Genomic DNA, 21369 nt, shown 5'->3' on the forward strand with positions numbered 1-21369 from the left:
AACTTTTCAGGGATTTTTAAAAATTTGTTTTTATAAAAAAAATTCTCCATTAAAAAAAACAAAACTTTTGATTCCATCTCTGTGGGTATGCTTCTTTCACCAACGCATATTACAACTCTTTCCCAATATTAGCAGTTTTCTACAATGTTGAGGCCAAAAACATTCATCCCTTAATGAGCCTTTCCCCACTTAGGCTGGTTCTTGGGTGGTAGTCACAGACTTTATCTCAGTCTGTCCAGCTTAGTGTAGGACATGTTAGAGCATATGTTCCATTATCACATCCTTTGAAGACCAAGGTTCATGCTGATACCACATCGATTTTTTTCTTTTTTTTTTTTGAGAGCAGTATAGTGAAGTTTAGGGGGTTTTAAAAATCTCATTGGAGATAAACTGCATTGTTCTTTTGGTGTCACCAAGCATAAAGAAGAAAATGTACCTTTGAAGAGAAAAAAGATTACCAGGATTGATGTATCATGTACTAATAAGCAGCCTAGATTAGGGTGGTACTAGTAGTAATTTGGCAGTTATTTTTGTTTAATAAGTTAGTGACAGCACTACATAATTTGTAGGTAATCATAGACATTTCTTTTTAAACTCTACCAATCTTCCAAGAGCCAGCTCAGATCTCTCATCTCTGTTAACTCTTCCCCAGTTATTTATGGTAATTTCTCCCCCATTTGAACATATATAGTTTATAGGTAGGTTGTAGAATTCAGAAACTAGAATTCACTTCAGAAAACTTTTGCTAAATTCCTATTGGGGTGGAGCCAAGATAGCAGAATAGTAGGAAGCAGTACAACTTATCCTCCTTAGCCCCCAAAACAAAAACATATCCCAATAGATGGAGAAAATACACCAGACCAAATCCTGATGGTGAAATCCCGCAGATGAGTCATTTGTTCACCCCAGGTTAGCATAGACAGACAGACAGATATCTGTAGACACCAGAGACTGGCTCATTGATGCTTGGGTGTAAGCACCCAGAGAGAAGCTGTGCGCCAGAGCAAAACAAAGTCCTAGAATACCAGGGTACCCTCAGACTCAGACTAGGGCACTACACTGGCAGCTTTGTCATCTACTACTTAGGGCAAATGAGAAGAAGAGCTGTGCGTAGGGTATCAAAGAAAACCTGCACAATATATCAAGAAAAGAGGAAGTTCAAAAACAAGCAGCAGCCATGTGTCTCACAACCCAGGAGTAGAGTGGAGCTCAGTGCCAGCTCAGACCAAAGGAGAGCCTACAGTTGTGTCACTCTGAATCATCAGAGGTATCCAGCTGGCTGAGAGTCACTGAATCCAACATCAGCCTATTGTTGTTGAGACTTAAATCCCAAAGTCAGGAATCTGCAGAACTCAAACCAGGTGGGCAGCAATCAGACTTTGCCCTGGATCAGATTACTTTGGGAGCATTGAAGCTTGCAGGTCCCTAGCCTGTTCTCGAGAGCCTAGGTTAACACAACATTTGATACAGAAAGAGCACCAGTCTTGATCTTCCCTCTGGAAGTATGGCAGAACCCAGCCCTAATATCACATCTAAAGTCAGAAAGTAGTCAGGAAAAATAAACAGACAAAAAAAGAACCCCACCATAAAAGGGCTATTGTAGTGGCAGGAAAGCTCAAGACACAAAATCAGAATGAAAGAATGACTGTAAAACATCTACAAGCAAATCCTCATAGGAAAACACAGCTTAGGCACAAATTCAACTAGAATTCCTGAAAGAGGAGAAGCAATTCCTTCTCATTGGGGGTGGGGGGTGGGGCGGGAGTGGAGAGGGAGGAAGGGAGAGAATTTAGAACTCAGAGTTTTAGGAGGAATGTTAAAAATTGTTTTTACATGTAACTGGAGAAAAATAAAATATCAAATAAAAGCTGGAAAAAAGATGAAGCAAGAGTTTTTAAAGATTGAATTTTTTTTATAAATGAAATGAGAACACTTAAAAATGGAAGAGAAATGAGAGCTATGCAAGAAAGAATTGGAAGAGAATTAATAGCTTGGCATAAGATGTACAAAACTCTGCCCAAGCAGCAAACTCCCTGAAACTTCAAATAGAAGCCAATGATTCCATGAGGCAACAGGAAATATTTTTTTAAAAAGTCTTCAGAAGAAAATGTCTAAGAAAATATAAGGTATCTCATAGCAAAAATAAATGACCTGAATAACAAATTGAGAAGAAAATAATTTAAAAATCATTGGACAATCTGAATTCCGTGACCAAAGAAAAGAGCCTAGACTCTTTCAAGAAACCTTAAAAGAAAACTGCCCAAATGTCTTAGAAACAGAAGGAAAAGTGGAAATAGAACCCACCAATTACCTCCTGAAAGAACACCAAAATGAAAACTCCCAGGAATATCATAGCCAAAACCCAGTGTTTCCAAGTCAAAAAAAAAATTTACTGCAGGCAACCAGAAAGAAAGAATTCCAACTACCAGGGAGCCAGTCAGGATCAGACATAATTTAGCAGCCACTTTTATAAAGGAGTAGAGAACTTAAAACACAATATTGCAAAAGGCAAAAGCAATTGCAAAAGCGACCAAGAATAACTTACCCAGAAAAATTGAGTATAATACTACAGGGGTAAAAATGGGTCTTTAATGAAATAGAGGACTTCCAAGCATTCCTGATGAAGAGACCAGAGCTGTGTAGAGATTCTGACGTTCAAACATGGGAGTGAAGAGAAACATAAAAAGGTAAACATGAATAAGCAATGATAGAGGACTAAACAAGAATAAACTGCTAACTTTCAAATATGGGGAAATGATACATGTGTCCCCTCTGAACCCTATCATCATCGGGGTCATAGAGAATCTAATTAGACAAGTCTTGGGAGGGGTTCTATTATATCTTGATCTTAAGAGATGAATGAAGAAAGTGGGGAAGAGCAATACCTTTGGGAAGGAAGGTTAGGGGAAATGATCTCACACAATTGGGATTCAAAAGTAGAAGTCTACACAAAGAAGGAGGATGGTGGTAGGAGGAATGGCTGAGACTCAAATCTGACTCTTGTCTGAACTGGTCTGAAGAAGGAAGAATACACACAGAGTTGATTACAGAAGTACATTTCACTCAACAGTGAACTAGAATGGGGAGAGGAGAAGAAATTAGAAGGATAGAAAATTAAGGGAGAGTTTAATCCTAAGCGAAACAAACTAAGGATATATAAAGTACAGCTCTTTTAGAGGTGGCAAAGGATGGGAATCTGAGGGGTTGCCTGTAAATTAGTGAATAGATGAACAAGTTATGATACACAAATGTGATGAAATACTATTGTGCTGTAAGAAATGATGGTTTCAGAGAAATCTTGGAAGACTTGTATGAATTGACGCAGCATGAAGTGAACAGAACTAAGAGATCAACTTATATAATGTCAATAATATGGTAAATGCAAGGAACTTTAAAAGAATTAGCAACTTTTATCAGCCATTGTAAGGACTAGCCATGAATCCAATAATGAATGATGAAACATGCTACCAACCTCCTGATAGAGAGGTCAGGGACCCAGAATGCAGAATGAGACAATTTTTTTCTTGGATATGGCTAATATGGACATTTGTTTTGATTGACTATATATATTTGCAATGGACTTTGTTTTTCTTTTCTTATTCGGCGGTGGCAGTGAGGTGGATTTCTGCTGATTGAAACAAATATTTTTAAATTTGCTATTAAGCACAAGGTGGAGATATGACAATAAAGATATAAAAGTTCCCACCCACAAACTTTATACTGGGGTAGGGGAAAGAGGGAGGAAGGAGAGAAAAATAAAGCATGTACATAGGTAAGTCATTACAAAGTATATATGAAATAAATATAATTTTGTGGAGAGATCAGTAAAGGTCATGTAAGAGGTGATATCAGATCTGAGCCTTCAAGAGGCCTTCAAGGGAGCTGAGATGAGGAGGCTTACTCAGAGTCCTGGAGGTGATAAAATACTATGTTGTATACAGGGAAAAGTAAATAGCTTAGTTTGGATGGAACATAGAGATAGTGAGGAGAAGTAATGTGAAATCAGACTGGGAAGGCTAGAGCCATGTTTTGAAAAAAAAAATGCTAGACCATGGTATTCTAGACCTAACAAGGAACCACTGTGTGGATGATAAATTGGCAAAAGGAGTTCAGTTAGAAAGCTATCAAAACAGGTTAGGCTAAGCTAGAGGGAATGAAGTCCCAAACTAGAGAGGTGATCATGTAAGTGGAAAGGAGGGAGTAAACGTTAGAGGTTGTTGTGAAGGTCAAATGGAGTTGACAGCTCATTAAATATGAAGAGTGAGGGAGAAAGGAGATTCAAGGAAGACTACAAAGTATTATTTGGGGTGGCTAGAAGGAAGGCGGTATCCTCAATAAAAGTAGGGACGTTAGGAGGGCTAGGTTTGAGAGTATTGGGGAATTCTTATGACCAAGAGGAATGAGACTTCTTGGGGGAGTTGCAGGGAAGGCTGGGTTACAGATAGGAAGCCAAACTGAAAGCAAATAAATTTATTAGCCTGCCAAGGAAGACTGCTTGCCGATAGCATCTGAAGTTTCCTCAGGTACAGGTTTAGTTTTTATAACTTTTCAGGATCACTTAGAGTACATAGTCAATCAACAGTCTTCTTTGGTAATCTGTTGTTTGTCCTTTGTTTTGAAGAGGACCAATGACATCGTGGGGTGATAGCTTGACTTGCTAATAAGTTGCATTTAAGTGAAGCAGAGTTTTATAAAGTTGTCAGCCTCACTTTATCTTCCAGAGTCATCAAAGTCCAGTGGCAAGACAAAAGTCAGGACAACTGGCAATGGCCTCTGGACTCAGCGGATGACCTTGGCCTATTCAATATCTGACTAAGTTCTAAGCACTCCATAGCACCTACTTCAACTGCCTTCATGGCTGTTGAAACATATTGTTCTCATCTGCCCATTCTACCAGGGGAAATCTTCACATGCTCAGGGTAGACACCCCACTAACTCACTGAAGGGTTTAAGATCTCTCGGTTAACCTCAACTTGATGTAGCCCCTCTACTGAGATGGTTTTATTGGGGTGTGGCTGCATATGCTACAGCTTCTTGGAGCCACAGGTTGGGTGAAGGTGAATACCAAGGGTGGATGAGAAGACCAAAAAGGGCTCAGCAACCCTCACAGCAGAGGTGCTAGCCCTCGCTGAATACTTCATACACCCCAGTCTAGGATACATAAGTAAAGCGTTTCATAGGAGAGAGAGGTTTAGAGAAAGGGGAAATCATTCGAGGAGAAAAGGGGACAATTTGGAGTGCAACTGGCAGAATTTATTAGTGGAATAAGAAAACATTCCCTGTCAAGGGCAGGAGAGCCGGAGGGGTAACCATATACTTTTACAATTGTTAAAAATACATTTAGACAATCCTACAGTTGTCTCTTATCCAAGGACAAGTAGTTGTTACAACAGTGAATGGAACCTTCTGCTTTACTGTGTCCTTGCATGGCTTACTATATGATTTCTCCTTTAATAGTGATTAGAAGCTTTGTACTATTAGGCCACTAGGTAGTTGGGGGATTTTCACATTTTATTCCATCAGAGTTGTTGCAAAATGATTGTGGTTTTGTTTTTCCCCCCACAAGGGGAGAGATAATGAGTTCCACTTAGACATTGAGTTTGTGAAACATCCATACCATCATAGCTATAGAGTAGGAAGGGACCACATAAGCCATCTTGTCCAGCCTTCTTTTAATTTTACAGATGTAGATATTGAAGTTAAACAACTTGCCCAAGATCATACAGGTATTTATTAAGTACCTACCATGTTCCACATACTAAGGATGAAAGTACAGAGAATTAAATGGTTCTTAATTGTTCTTCTAAACCTTGGTGATGTCCAATAAGCAATTGAAACTTAGGAAAGAGACGAGGACTAGATATCTAGATCTGGAAATCATTTGCTTAGAAATAATTGAATTCATGGTACCTGATGAGATAACCAATGGAGAGAAGAGAAGGCACCCTAAAGGAAATGAACAGGAGATAGATGATGAGGCTGAGGAGTTTATAAAAGGAGCACTAGGTCATGAAAACAGAGGGGGAGAAAATATACAGAAGGAGTTGATAGTCAATGGTGTCAAAAGCTGTAGAAAGGTCAAAAAGAATTTGTACTGAGAAAATGACATTGGATTTGGTAGTTGAAAGACCATAAGTAGTAATCTTGGAAAGAGAAGTTTCAATTAAGTCAAAAGCCAGATTGTGAGGGATCAAGTAGTGAGTGGGAAGTGGAGACAATGAGTATAGATTTTTTTTCTAGGAGTTTGACTGCTTTGAAGAAGCCAGTAAGTAAGGGAAGATTATAAATAGTTGAAGCGGCAAGGATGTAGGAAGGAATTGTATAAGGGGTCCAAGTAGAAGAATTATTCTTGGCAAGGACAAAGGCTAAGACCTCCTCAGAGTCTGGAGCAAAAGAAAAGAGAACGAGTTTGTACATAAGTCAGTACACGGAGCATTGAACTCTGGAAACAATGGAAACTCATGATGATGGCCTCTTTTTTTTTCAGTAAAGTGTAAGGTGAGGTTCTTTATCAAGGGGCAGTGAAGAGTAGAGGAGATGGTATAGATAGATGGTTTGAGGAGAAAAGAAAAGGCTTTCAGCCTTCTGGAAGGCATCTTAGAGATCATAAATTTTTTTAAAAATCTCATTTTAAAGATGAAGTTGAGCCCTAGAAATTGAAGTGACTTGTCCAAGCTCATATAGTTAGTCCATAGCAGTTCAGATTTGACTCCAAGTTCCCTGACTTTTGCATTGTATCATGTTGTGTTTCTATAATATCTTCTATTAGTTATCGATGATGAAACCATTGAAAAGAAATTTCTGGGAAGCAAGTTATTCCTCTTGCTGTCACCTTAAAAAGGTACAGCTATGCCTTACATATTTGTCACTTCCCCAAGTAAATTATATAAATTATATACTATGTTAGTCCTGAAATACATATGAGTCAAGTTTTTGTAATCATAAGAGCCCTTGTTGAGGAAAAAAAATTTTCTTGATAAGGGTGAAAGAGGAGAGTGTGAAAGCTGGCTTGAATCTTTACATCAAAAAAACTAAGATCTTGGCAAGCGGTCCCATTACTTCCTGGCAAACATAAGAAGAAGAAATGGAAGCAGTGTCAGATTTTATATTCATGGGTTCAAAGATCACTGTAGATGGCAACTGCAGCCATAAAATTAAAAGATGCTTATTCTTTGGAAGGAAAACTGTGGCAAATCTGAACAGCATACTAAAAAACAGCAACATCACCTTGCTTGACAGAGGTCCATGTAATCAAAGCTGTGGTTTTTCCAGTGACGATATGTGGCTGTGAGAGTTGAGCATCGCAGCATCAGCACTTTTGCTTATTTTTTAATCTTTGAAATTAATATTTTATTTACCCCCAATTGCATGTAAATTTTTTAACATTCATTAACAATTTTTTTGAGTTCCCTATTCTGTCCCTCTCCTCCATGCCCTTTGAGAAGGCAAGCAATTTGATATAGATTATACATGTGCAGTCATGCAAAACATATTTCCAGGTTAGTCATGTTGTAAAAGAAAACACAGAGAAAAGAAAGCCTCAAGAAAGTAAAGAAAAAGTATGCTTCAATCTGCATTCAGACTCCATCAGTTAATTCTTTCTTTCTCTGGAGATGAATAGTATTTTTCATCATATGTCCTTCAAAATTGTCTTAGATCATTGTATTGCTGAGAATAGCTGTCATTCACAGGTGAGCATCATTCAGTATTGCTGTTACTGTATACAGTGTTATCCTGGTTCTGCTCATTTCACTTTGCATCAATTAATATAAGTCTTTCTAGGATTTTCTGAGACCATGCTGCTTGTCGTTTCTTTCTTTCTCTCTTTTTTGCCCATCTCCTTTTAAAAACCTAAATAGTATTTTATTTTTTCCCAATTACATATTGAGAAAAAATTATAGCATTGATTTTTTTGACTGTACAGTTGCTTTATTTCAGATTTCAGTAGCAAGCGACAGGAGGGCCACAGCTCTGAGGCCCAATTTTAGAGGTTCTCAATTGGCTGATGGGGCCAATAGGGATACTTCTTGTCCAGTGTGGTTTGAGGAAAGGCTTGGTTCAAATCATCAGTGGTCATCTGTTCAAAAGGAATTATATTCTTGATCTTTTCCATCTCTTTCTGAAGTTCTGCAGTCTTAGCATTTGAAGCTTTCACAAAATCAGCACCAAGTTTTGCATCTTCCTGTTCTTCAGCATCCACTAGGGCAGTGAATTTATCTTCTGGCACAGAAATCTTCAGCTCATTGAACTTCTCAAACTCATCCACAAGGCCAGGCTTGGCCATGTTTTCCTTGTTGTAAGCCCAGTTGATCACTTGTGGCTTCTCAGGCAGGGTAGTCAATCTGGTCATAAGATATTCATTATGGGATTTCAAGGCATTAGCAGTGGCTTTCTAGTTTTTAGGTATGATCTCACCAAATGCTGCCCAATCGATAGCTTTAATAGCAAGCTTTCGTCCAGCGATCTTGGAACTTCACTGACCCTGGCAGCTCATAGCTCTGGGAAGAGAGCAATTGGCAAAGCTATAGCATTGATTTTTACAAGATTTTGAGTTTCAAATTTTTCACACTCTTTTACTCCCCTCCCTTCTTCTGAAAATGGTAGGCAGTTTGATATAGTTTATATATGTGCTACCATGTAAAATGTGTTTCCATATTCATCACAGTCGTGGAAGAAGAAAGAGATCAAAAGGAAATAAAATCATAAGAAAGAATAAAGTAAGTGAAAAAAGATACTTCAATCTGCATTCTTATTCCATCGGTTCTTTATCTGGATATAGATAGCATTTTCCTTCCTGAGCCCTACAAAGGGGTTTGGATCTTGCTTTGGATCAGTGTGTTGCTTAGAAGAGCTTAGTCATTTGTAGTTGATCATCACATGATGTTACTGATGCTGTGTACAATGTTTTCCTGGCTCTGCTCATTTCAGTTTGCATCAGTTTGTACTAGTCTTTCCAGGTTTGTCTGAAATCTGCCTGTTCATTATATCTTATTGCACAGTAGAATTCTATTACATTTTTATTCCACAGCTTGTTTAGCCATTCCCCAATTGATGGGCATCCCTTCAATTTCCAATTCTTTGCCACAGCTAAGAGAGTTGCTATAAATATTTCTTTACATATAAGTCCTTTTAATTTTTGGTTTTTATCTCTTTGGGATAGTAGACCTAGTAATGGTATTGCATGGTCAAAGGCTGTGGATGATTTTATGGTCCTTTGGGCATAGTTCCTAACTGTTCTCTAGAATCGTTGAATAGTTTGCATCTCTACCAACAGTGCATTAGTGCATCCCTTCCAACACTTGTCATTTTCCTTTTCTGTCATATTAGCTAATTTAATAGGTGTGGGGTGGTACCTCTGAGTTGTTTTAATTTGCATTTCTCTAATCAAATCTAAACTGATTTAAGAGTATTTTTCTGTTTGACTATAGATAGCTTTGATTACTTCATCTGAAAGCTGCCAGTTCATATCCTTTGACCATTCATCAACGGGGAATGACTTGTATTCTTATAAATTTGACTTAATTCTCTATAAATTTGAGAAACGAGGCCTTTATCAGAGAAACTTGCTATAAATTTTTTTCAGTTATGATTACCGCATTTCCCCATGTATAAGATGCACCCTTTTTTGAAAAATTTGGGGTCTAAAAAGTGGGTGTGTCTTATGCAGTGGTTGTAGATTTTTTTACTTGCGTTTCCTGCTTTTTCACGCTTGTCTTTGCACTCATTGTTTTGCATTTGTTACCCGGTATATTAGATTATGTTTTGCCACGTTCTGCCCAGAAATGGCTCAGAAAAGATTTTCGTACAGTGCTGAATTCAAGTTAAAAGTGAACCAGTTTGCAAAAGTGAATGGAAATTGTGCCACTTAACGTAAGTTTGGTCTTCCTCCAACTGAGAAAACAATCTGAGACTGGCTACAGGAAGAAGAAACCCTACTGAAAATGCCATGGTAGAAGGCGGCCATGAGAGGCAAGTCAGCAAAATGGCCTGATTTAGAGAGGGAATTGAAAATATGGATTTGAAGAGCAAAGGGCTATTGGAATTCCTGTGTCCACAAAGATGGTTCAGTATGAGGCAAGAGAATTGCTGATGAAAAAGAAGTTACTGATTTTAAAGGAGGACACAATTGGTGCTTCAGGTTCATGAAATGGAATGGACTAAGCATGCATACACACACCAGACTTGCCCAAAAGATGCCTGAAAGCTATGAGCAGATGAATAAAACTTGAGTTCAATAACTTTATGTAATATACATTTTTTTCAAAGTTTGGGCCCCAAAATTAAGGTGCATCTTATACGTGGGGAAATACGGTACTGTGTATTTTCCTCCATCCTATTTTCCCCTGTTTATCCTAATCTCTCTCCTTTCACCTTGTCCATTCTCAAAAGTGTTTTGCTTCTGACTACTGCCTACCCCAATTTGTTCTCTCTTCTATCAGCCTCTAACCCTTTCTCTTATCTCCTTCCTCTCCTACTTTCCTGTAGGGTAAGATAAATTTTTATACCCAGGTGAGTGTGTATGTTATTCTGTCTTTGAGCCAAGTCTGATGAGAGTAAGGTTTAAGTGCTCCCTCCCATCTTCCCCTCCACTTTGAAAGCTCTTTTGTGACTCTTTTATGTGAAAAAATTTACCCTATTCTGCCTCTCCCTTCCCCCTTCTCCCAGTGCACTCATCTTTCTCATCCCTTAACTGAATTTTTTTTAGGATATCATCCCATCATATTCAACTCACACTCATATCTTCTGTATATGTATAGGCTTCTAACTACACTAACAATGATAAAGCTCTTAGGAGTTACAAGAATCATCTTCCCCTGTAGGAATGTAAACAGTTTAACCTTATTGAATTCCTTATAATTTCTCTTTCCTACTTACCTTTTTATGTTTCTCTTATATTTGAAAGTCAAATTTTCTATTCAGCTCTGGTTTTTTCATCAGGAAAGCTTGAAAATCCCCTATTTTGTTAAATGTCTATTTTTTTCTTGTGCAAGATTATACTCAGTTTTCCTGGGTAGGTGATTTTTAGTTTTAATCCTAACTCCTTTGCCCTTCAGAATATCATATTCCAAGTCTTCCAGTTCTTTAATGTAGAAGATTTTAAATTTTGTGTGATCCTGACTGTGGCTCCATGATATTTGAATTGCTTCTTTCTGACTGTTGCTTGCAATATTTTCTCCTTGAACCAGGAGCTCTGGGATTTGGCTATAATGTTTCTGGGAGTTTTCATTTTGGGATGTCTTTCAGGAGGTGATCAGTAGATTCTTTCAATCTTTATTTTGCCCTCTGGTTCTAGGATAGCAGGGAAGTTTTCCTTGATAATTTCTTGAAAGATGATGTCTAAACTCTTTTTTTGATTATGACTTTCAGGTAGTCCAATAATTCTTAAATCATATCTCCTCAATCTATTATTTTCCAGGTCAGTTGTTTTTCCAGTGAAATAGTTCACATTTTCTTCTGTTTTTTTCATTTCTTTTAAAAATCATTTGATTGTTTCTTGCTGTTGCATGGAGTCATTAGCTTCTACTTGCCCAATTCTAATTTTTAAGGAATTATTTTCTTCATTGAGCTTTTATACCTCCTTTTCCAGTTGGCCAATTTTGCTTTTCAAAGAATTCTCTTCAGTGGATTTTTGTGCTTTTTTTTTTTAACCAGTTGACCTGTTTTTTAAGGTGTTATTTTCTTCAGTATTTTTTGGGGGGGGGTGGGGCTTCCTTTATCCAAGTTGTCGACACATTTTTTCATGATTTTCTTGCATCACTCTCATTTCTTTTTTCAATTTTAAAAATCCTTTTGGAGTTCTTCAAGGAATTCTCTTTGGGCCTGAGACCAATTCACAATTTTTCTTTGAGGCTTTGGATGTAGCAGTTTTGACTCTGTTGTCTTCATCCAAGTTTCTGTTTTGATCTTCCCTGTCACCACAATAACTTTCTATGGTTGGATTCTTTTGTTGTTTGTTCATTTTTCCAGGCTTAAATGATTTTTAACTTTATGTTAAAGTTTCACTCTACTCCTAAAGTGGAGGGGGAACCACTCCAAGCTTTAGGTTTTTGTATAGATGCTTTTAGAGCTAGTTCTGGGGTTCTTTGAATTTTCAGTTCTTCCAGGGTTGTATGGTATAAGGAAAAGTGTGTTTACTACTCTTGTGGTATGTGAGCAACCACACTCTTTTCTGCCCTAGAACTATGACCAGGGTCCCTGCTCCCCTGTGGCTGCAAGCTCTAGCATGCTAGTGCTCCTCCTTGCCCTGGGACTGCAACCCAGTACTGCAATCCAGATCCACATATGGGCAATGCAATAGAATCGTGCACCCAGTGCCAGCAAAGAGCCCCCTGTAATCTTCTTCTGACCAGTTTTCCAGTTTTCTTACTGTCTATGGGCCAAGAGCTTCAGAAACTGCTGCTGTCAATTTAGTTACCTGTGGTCTGAGGCTGGCTTGCCAGGGTGTTGCTTGTGCTGGATCATGCTCCACTCTCACCCTGGTGCAACATACCCTTCCTGCTGAACTTCTAAGTTATCTTGGGTTGCAAAATTGTTTTATCCTGTCCTTTTGTGGGTTCTGCTGCTCTAGAATACATTTTGAGGTGTTATTTTAAAGTTGTTTGGAGGGGAATATGGGAGTCGCCGCCTTTTTCCCATCATCTTGGTTCTGCCCCTTCCTAAGTGAATTTTCAAGCTAGGTTCTCTTCACTTTCTATGGCCCATCCTATACCAAACTTTACTCTTTGTATTAACAAAAGTAGGACTGAGGATTCTAAAATTTATGTGGAGAACTCAGGTATAATTTTACTTTTGCTATTGCAGGTATCAGTAATGCATCTTCCTTTATCTCTGCCTTAACTTGATATTTTAAAGGAAATAGTGGCTGTCCCACAAATCTTTCCTTTGCCATGGTCACCTATAATGTCCAGAATCTTAGTAATAGTACCAAAAGGATTGCCCAGTTACCATGGGGACTGGTAAACCCTGGCCAGTTTTTTGTCTTCTGGAGTTGTTTCCTCTTCTTTTCTAATAGGATGGTATGGGACTTGTGGGATAGCCTTTTTATTTCTTTCTTTGACTATTAGAAACCATTCTTTGGGATTGGTAGAGGTGAAAACCACAAGAAACGTGGAAACCTGGTGGCATCATCAATCTAAGAGGAGCTCAATGTAGGTGAGCAGTCCTAATCTAATAGCAGAACTTGGTAAAGGTCATCATTTTCTATGGGCTCTAATTCCCAATCTGGTAATGACTGCTTTCTTAGGAATTTGTCTGCTGTACTTGAAAGACTTTCTGAGGACACATCTGAAGTTATTCAATGCACCACAACTGCCATCTCTGCCCTACAAACTGAAATTGACTCTGTGACTCATATGGTTGTGGAGAATCACTTGGTACTTGGTATTTTAACTTCTGCACAAGTCAGTGCTTGTACCATCAGTAACCAATCTTGTTGTTCATACATCAGTCATTCAGGTGACATTATCACCAACGTTCATGAGCTTTAGAGAATTCTGAATGATACTCAACAAATAGCACATGAAACTCCATGTAATGGGAATATAACCCCAGGTAGTGGGATCCCTTGGTGGGAATTGGTGGGATCCCTCATCCTGGCTTTCTTTGATTACTTTTCTTCTTCAAGGCGGTGGGATCCTCTCTATTCTCAGATGGGCTCACACTATTATTTGCAGTATCATTCTTTTCTGCCTGTGTGTTAACTGTTGTACTACATGTACTTCTAAATTGACTTCCAGGATGATTTCAAAATTCAATTATAAATACTGATTATTCTCCTTTCAAGGACCCTGTCTGTTATTTGTCATGGCTTTGCCTGCTCCAACCTTTGTGGAAAGCTTCAGCTATCTGAATGCCAGGACTATATGTAAAGATTGTTACCTCCTAAACAAAGCAATCACTCTTCGCAGATGATATGATATTATACTTAAGAGAATCCTAGAGAATCAATTAAAAACCACTTGAAATAATTAACATCTTTAGCAAAGTTGCAGGATATAAAATAAACCCACATAAATCATCAGCATTTCTACATATGGCTAACAAAGTCTAACAGCAAGAGATAGAGAAATTCCATTTAAAATAACTGCAGATAGCATAAAATATTTGGGAGTCCATCTGCCAAGACAAACCCAGGAACTATATGAACACAGTTACAAAACACTGCACACAAATAAAGTCAGATCTAAATAATTGGAAAAATATCAGTTGCTCATGGGCAGGCCAAGCTAATATAATAAAAATGACGATTCTACCTAAATTAATTTACCTATTCAGTGCCATACCAATCAAACTACCAAAAAAGTTATTTTATAGAGCTAGAAAAAATAACAGAATTCATCTGGAAGAATAAAAGGTCAAGAATTATCAAGGTAATTAATGAAAAAAATGCAAAAGAAGATAGCCTACCTGTACCAGATCTAAAACTATATTATAAAGCAGCAAGCATCAAAACTATTTGGTACTGACTAAGAAATAAGTGGTGGATCGGTGGAATAGGTTAGATACACAAGACACAGTAGTCAATGACTACAGTGATCTACTGCTTGATAAACCTGAAGACTCCAGCTTCTAGGATAAGAACTCACTATTTGACAAAAACTGCTGGGAAAACTGGAAAATAGTGTGGCAGTAACTAGGCATAGACCAGTATCTTACACCATATACCAACATCTTATACCATATACCAAAATAAGGTCAAAATGGGTATATGATTTAGACACAAATGGTGATACCATTAGCAAATTAGGAGAGCAAGGAATAGTTTACCTGTCAGATCTATGGAGAAGGGAAGAATTTATGACCAAGCAAGATAGAGAACATTATGAAATGCAAACTGGACAATTTTGATTCCATTAAATTAAAAAGTTTTTGCACAAAGCCAATCCAACTAAAATTAGAAGGAAAAGAGAAAGCTGGGGAACAATTTTTACTGCTAGTGTCTCTGATAAAGGCTTCATTTCTAAAATATGTAGAGAACTGAATGAAGTTTATAATAACACAAATCATTTGTTAAATGATCAAAGAATTTGAACAGGCAGTTTTCAGATCGAAAAAATTAAAGTTGTCTATAGTCATATGAAAAGCTCTCTATAGTCAAATGAAAAATGCTCTAAATCACTATTGATTAGAGAAATGCAAATTAAAATAGGCCTGAGGTATCACCTCACACCTATATATGATTGACTAATATGACAAATAAGGTAAATGATAAATGCTGGAGAAGATGTGGGAAAATTGGAACACTAATGGAACACTAATTGTACTGTTGGTGAAGTTGTGAACTGATCCGACCATTCTGAAGAGCAATTTGGAACTATGCCCAAAGTGCTATAAAACTGTGTATAGCCTTTGGTCCAGCAATATCACTACTAGATGAGAGATCATAAAAAATGGAAAAGGACAGACACACACAAACATATTTATAGCAGCTCTTTTTGTGGTGGCAAATTGGAAATTGAGGGGATATCCATCAGTTGGGGAATGGGTGAACAAGCTGTGGTATGTGAATATAATGGAATACTTTTGTTCCATAAGAAATGATGAGCAAGCAGACTTCAGAAAAACCTGGAAAGACTTACAAGAACTGATGCTGAGTGAAGTGAGCAGAGCCAGGAGAACATTGTACACAGTAACATAGCAACATTGTGTGATTATCAAGTTTGATAGACTTAGCTCTTCTCAGCAATACAAAGATCTAAAACAATTCCAAAAGACTCATGATAGAAAATGCTAACCACATCCAGAGAATGAACTATGGAGTCTTGTAGCGGCAACCATACTGGCACACCCAGGATGGCTGCTAGCACAGGTTCTTAGATCTGCTTTACTAGGAAAGATAGCTGTTTAAGGAGTCAACAATCTCCTTTAATTACATCCACTAGTTCAGGGGAAAAGTTAGCACCTGAACTACAGAGAAGATACAAACAGAGAAAAATACAAGCAGAGAAATGAAGACCAACAGGCAGGGCTCTGACTGCCCAAATCAAAGCAATATTGCTATACACTTTACATCCACCACTGAACTGAGAGAGCCTTTACATTTGAGTAGTTGCGTGGTCTGAACATACAGCTTCTCAGAGTCTTGACCAGGGAATCACAAGATCCTTCTCATAAGTGAGCTCCCAAAGCAAAATACCAACTCAGAGTATATATACATTTCACAGAGCAGGAAGGCATCACAACCCTCATGACTCAGTGCCTAATTAGAAATTAGCAAAAGGTGTGAGAGCCTTCCTTCAAGCAAGCCTCCTCTAAGCAAGCTTCCCTTAATGGGCTCCATATGAGGCCTATTAATGGGCAAGGAAGATCTTACATCCCATTAACATTATAAGTCCGAATGCAGATCAAAGCATACTATTTTCTTTTTTGTTTTTTTTTCTTTCTCGTGGTTTTCCCCTTTTGTTCTTACTCTTTTTTCACAACATGACTGATGTGGAAATTTGTTTAATATGATTGTATATATATATATATATATATATGTATATATATATATATATATATATATATATATATATATATATAACCTATATCAGATTGCATGCCATCTTGGGGAGGGAGGAGGGAAGGGAGAAAAAAATTTGGAACTCAAAATCTTATAAAGGTGAATGTTGAAAACTATCTTTACATGTAATTGAAAAAATAAAATGCTATTAAGTGGGAAAAAACAATAAAAAATAAAGGGCGAAAAAGATTATTACCTCCAAGCTGAAACCAACAGGTCCCCACAGTGTTCTGTCTGTTCCACGGACTGCCTCACTTAACTGCTGTTCTTTCCAAGCTCATGCATGAGAACTTTAGATTGCTCTAGCGGGACTGTTGCATGCTTTATGGTGACAAAGCTACCAATGCCAGCAAAACTATTAAAGGTCCTACCTGTTCTAACTGTAGACTTTTTTGGAGTACAAAACTCTCAGAGGTGCCAAAAATGTTGGTCATATAGGAAATCCACCAATGAATGTGAAATTACCAAATCTAAACAAGATTGCCCAGCCCAGCCTTAAACAGTGTTATTGAGCTGGCATGACTCCCTAGGCTCTGAAAACCACCTGGTGCTTCTTCAGAAGGAAGTGCTGTCTCTCCCGCACAGAAGAGTGCAGCCTGTTTTTTCACTTGTGCAGGTACAAATTAATGAACTGACTTCTTCCTTAACCTTCTGTGGAAAGTAATGTGTGACCTCTTTTGTATCTAACTATTGTTATTATTTATGTTTCATATTTCACTTTGTTCTCAATACCAGAAGCCTTCTGCCAGCCCATCCAGAAATAACCCCACCTCTGATGCACCTCAAGCTATGGCTGTCTCCCAGTCTAAACAGGACAATGAACATTTGTCCGTCTCTCCAGTGTCTGACTCTGAGGAACCTGCATGCACTTCAATCTTCCCGGAAGCTCACTCTAAGGCTTCTACATCTGTCCTTTTCATTCCCTCAGATCTTTTCTCTGTTTGTGGAGATTTTGCTCTTAGATATCATTGTGGAGCTTTTATTTGTGACTGTCATGAAGTGTTTTTCAGCAAAAATGTGGGAAAAGAACATCTTAAATGTGTTACCCTAACTGACAACTGTTATTGATAAGCGTAGCTGAAAGAAGTATGCTTCATATTGTTTATGAAAATGTTATCTACTAGGTATTAAAAAGAGGAAAAAGAAGAGGAAGCCTCTTTCATAATCTAATTTAAATCATAATTTAAAGCAGTTAATTAGACGAAGCCATGTTCAAGTCATAGGAACTTCTAAATTAGCCAAGGCTGCTTCCGATCTGTTGCTAGAAATAGGAAAATTAGCTGTGCCTCTAAGGGAATCCATAAGTCAAGTTGATGGGTTTGCCTGGCTTATCCATAAGTCTACTGGCTCTCTCTGAGAGCAGACAAATGCATTAGCACACATGATTATGCAAACTTTGGAACAGTGGAAAAAATTTGATACCTTCTTTACCGCTTCCTAGGCTGACTTTATCACTTTAAGCGCCTTATGGTAGCTAGCTTTTCTTAACAGTGTTAATACTTTGACTGTTTGATTATTTTAACATAATGACTGCTGTACTCTTTGAAGACATCCCACTCTTTGAAGTCAGTCTGCAAACCCAAGACAACCAGGAAAATTGGCTTGCTTTTGCTGTGCTCCTATGTAGCTTTCTTATTCACCCATTTCTATGACAAGCAATCCCTCGTACCTTTTGGCTATGACATGGAATGTCGCATGTTCTAACCTCTGGCATGAGAAAAGAGGAGGAAAGCACTTCTCAAGATTTTTCAACCCTTTTCCTTTCTATATGTCAGTTGGGATTTTACCTAGCCACTTGACTGGTGTCTGGAGATGCCCCTGCCAGTAATTATTATGGAACTTTTACCTGTCAGGCCTATGCCACCTTCTTTGGTTGCTATCCATTGAGGAAAACCTAGTTCCAATGCTTACAAAGCAGTAACTGCCCTGTTATTTTCTTTACTAGGAAGCATTGTTCAGCATGTCACTTAGATCAGTGCTTTTGGTTGGGCATGATCCATTCTGCTTCTAAGCTTGGCTGCTTACAGATACCTCAGGGAGTGTTTGTTGGAGGTCCTCTTAAGACTGACCTTGCTTTCTTAGGCTTCCCTTTTTGCTGTGTCCATTCTGTAAATTCATGAAAAGAACAGACTTTATTTGATGACTCTTGTTTGCAGAATTTGATTATGGCCTGTCCTGGTCATTTGTCTCAATGAAAGACGGAAGCCCTGTTTCCGCTTTGCCTCTCATCCCTTCTTACGCAGTTTGTGTCCTTTCTTTTCTCTCATCTTTCCTTACTGACCCCACTCCCAGATCATCATCCCAACAGGTTGCAGTTTCTCTTGTTACTTTGGGACTTTCTTACCCTGTGCTGATGGAAACTCTCCATCATTTAACTTTTCTTTGTGTGGTTTGTGGTGGATTTGCTTCCAGGTCTGGTTACGGGGCCCTATGTTGTGATAGCTGCACCTACTTCTTTAAGCTGCAGTGAAGAAAGGGAATCTTCCCAAGTGTAAGAACAGTAATGATTGCCCAGTCACCCTGACTATCCACCTAGATTGCCCAGCATGTCGCCAGAAGTGCCCACTTAAAGTCATGTGTTTTAGACTATGCAAGTGCATCACTATTGCCAAACAACTTACTTGCCTTAGTGGTCTTACTCATGCATGTTTGCCTGTTTGTGAATGTGAGGATACCAACCCCCTTGCTATTTCCTCTAAGCTTGCCCCTCAGCCATCTGGATTCCCATCTCCACAAGTGAGTGTGGCTACATCTACTCCTGTTTGCACCTTGGTGTCTCAACCTCCCATGCTCACCATCATGTACTCTAGCAATGACTGAACTGTCACAATCCCATTCAGCCTCTTTCTACCCTGCGGGTTCCTGAAACCACTTGTACTCAATGGCTGCAATTCTGCGTTATCTGGAAGAACTTGGCATCCTGTCTCCATTGCGACACCTACTGTCCGCATGACCTACCACAATCACTTCATTAAATATGGGAAGGAACAGCTTTTGTGCAGGGCATCCAAAAGGTGTGGTACGGTAGCAGACGATGATTCTTCCAGTCCCGTCCCTATCACTTGCAAAGCTTGTTTTTTTAAATAGGTACTTAACTCTTGTTTAATGATCCTACATGCTGCTGTGTATTGGTTGTAATATATATTTTAGCAAAACTTACTCGCTGTTACTTAATCAGTAAACTGCATGTGCCCTTTTTCCTTCTTGTTGCCCCTGCATCTCAGTAGAGAACTGACCCCTCTGGTGTTTTGTGTTGCCATAGAGGCCTTAGCAATCCATTAAAAGCCCCTAGGTCTTTTCTGGATCGAAGGGGGGAATTTTGAGGATAATTTTGATACCCTTATTTAATTTAATCAGTATCTATTCAGTTCATTGTGATTTATGGGTATCAGCCATAGTCTATAAGTAAGATAAATAGGATAGATCTAAGTTTGGTTTAGTTAACACTGTTAGAATAGGAATTCTGTAAGTTAGGATTGATTCATTAGGTATTGATGATTATATTGCTTTTAAGACTTTTATTTTTACAACAGCTGGGCCTGTTGTAAAGATTTATATTAACTTGTGTTCAACCTCAATCAACATCCCCTCTTTGGATGTGCTTTGAGGGCTTTGTTCCAAAAACACATTTCCCCCATTTTCGATGTTCTTTTTGTGGAAAGTCCCAGGGCCCTGGTAACTAAACATTGCTGAAACACTAGTGATTGAGGGGCATATCCCTTAGCCAATCACATAGTTCCCCCCGCTTCTGGAATTGTACTGCTTCATTCTATTTTTGGTACTCCCTCAATGGCCAGAAAAGCAATTTTCCTCAAGTAGAGAGATCCTTGACTGCAGAGGAGAGTCTTGGACCTAATTGCTTAGAGATCATTGGTCTCCCTAATAAATTGAACATGTGCTTGGAGCTCTGTCTCAGTTGTCTTTGTTGCCAAGAAAACCCCTAAAAGGGTAATGAAGGGTCAGATAAACTGAAAAATGACTAAGCAACAAAAAAAACTGCTCTTCTCACTCTTCTATTGACTATGAGGGAACTCCATTTGTTCTAAGAGATTCTTGCCCACGGTAGTATATGTAATGATCAACTGAAATTCACCCATTCCTTTCCATTTAAGTTTGCTGACACCCAAGATGTTGATGTTTAATCTTTCCATCTCCTGTTTTACCACATCCAACTTACCTTGGTTCATAGATCTTACATATCAGGTACCTATGCAATATTGATCTTTACGACATCAGGCTTTTCCTTTGTTACCTGATGTATTTGCAGCTGAGCATCCTTTTGGCTTTGGCCCAATTGCTTCATTGGTTGTGTGCTTCGTTAGTTGTTACTTCCCTCCACTTTTCCCAGTAGCGTGTTGGATACCTTCTGACCTGAGGGGCACATCACATCTTTTATCATTTTAATACTGCCTGTGGGGTTTTCTTGGCAAAGATACTAGAGCAGTTTGCCATTTCCTTCTCCAGCGGATCACCTTTTGTCAGAACTCTCTATTATGACCTGTCCATCTTGGGTAACCTTACACAGCATAGCTCCTACTATGAGCTATGAGCTATGCAACCCCCTCTGCCATAACAAGGCTAGTGATCCAGAAGGGGCATTATTATTTAGCTTGCTCAAACATATTTACCTTTCTACACGTTTCTAAATACATCTACCTCCTCTTGTGTTTTATGTTTCAAAGATTCTATGTATCTCTGTTGTTTTCATCAGGACTGCTTCAAAATCCTCTATTTCCTTAAGGTTGAATTTTTTCTCTGTAGATTTATGCTTAGTTTTGCAGAACTGTTCTTAGTTGTGAGCTTTATCTTTTGCCTTTTAGAATATCATATTCTAAGATTTTCTCCCCTTGCTGCTAGGTTTTGCATGA

The 21369-nt window shown here is 38.4% G+C and overlaps 1 pseudogene; it reads right to left on the reverse strand.

Annotated features, from left to right (window-relative positions):
• Positions 1-7984: 7984 nt before the first annotated feature.
• Positions 7985-19431, reverse strand: LOC118841969 (annotated as a pseudogene).
• Positions 19432-21369: the final 1938 nt, after the last annotated feature.

Source organism: Trichosurus vulpecula, chromosome 3 (genome assembly GCF_011100635.1).
Source record: "Trichosurus vulpecula isolate mTriVul1 chromosome 3, mTriVul1.pri, whole genome shotgun sequence".
NCBI lineage: Eukaryota > Metazoa > Chordata > Mammalia > Diprotodontia > Phalangeridae > Trichosurus > Trichosurus vulpecula.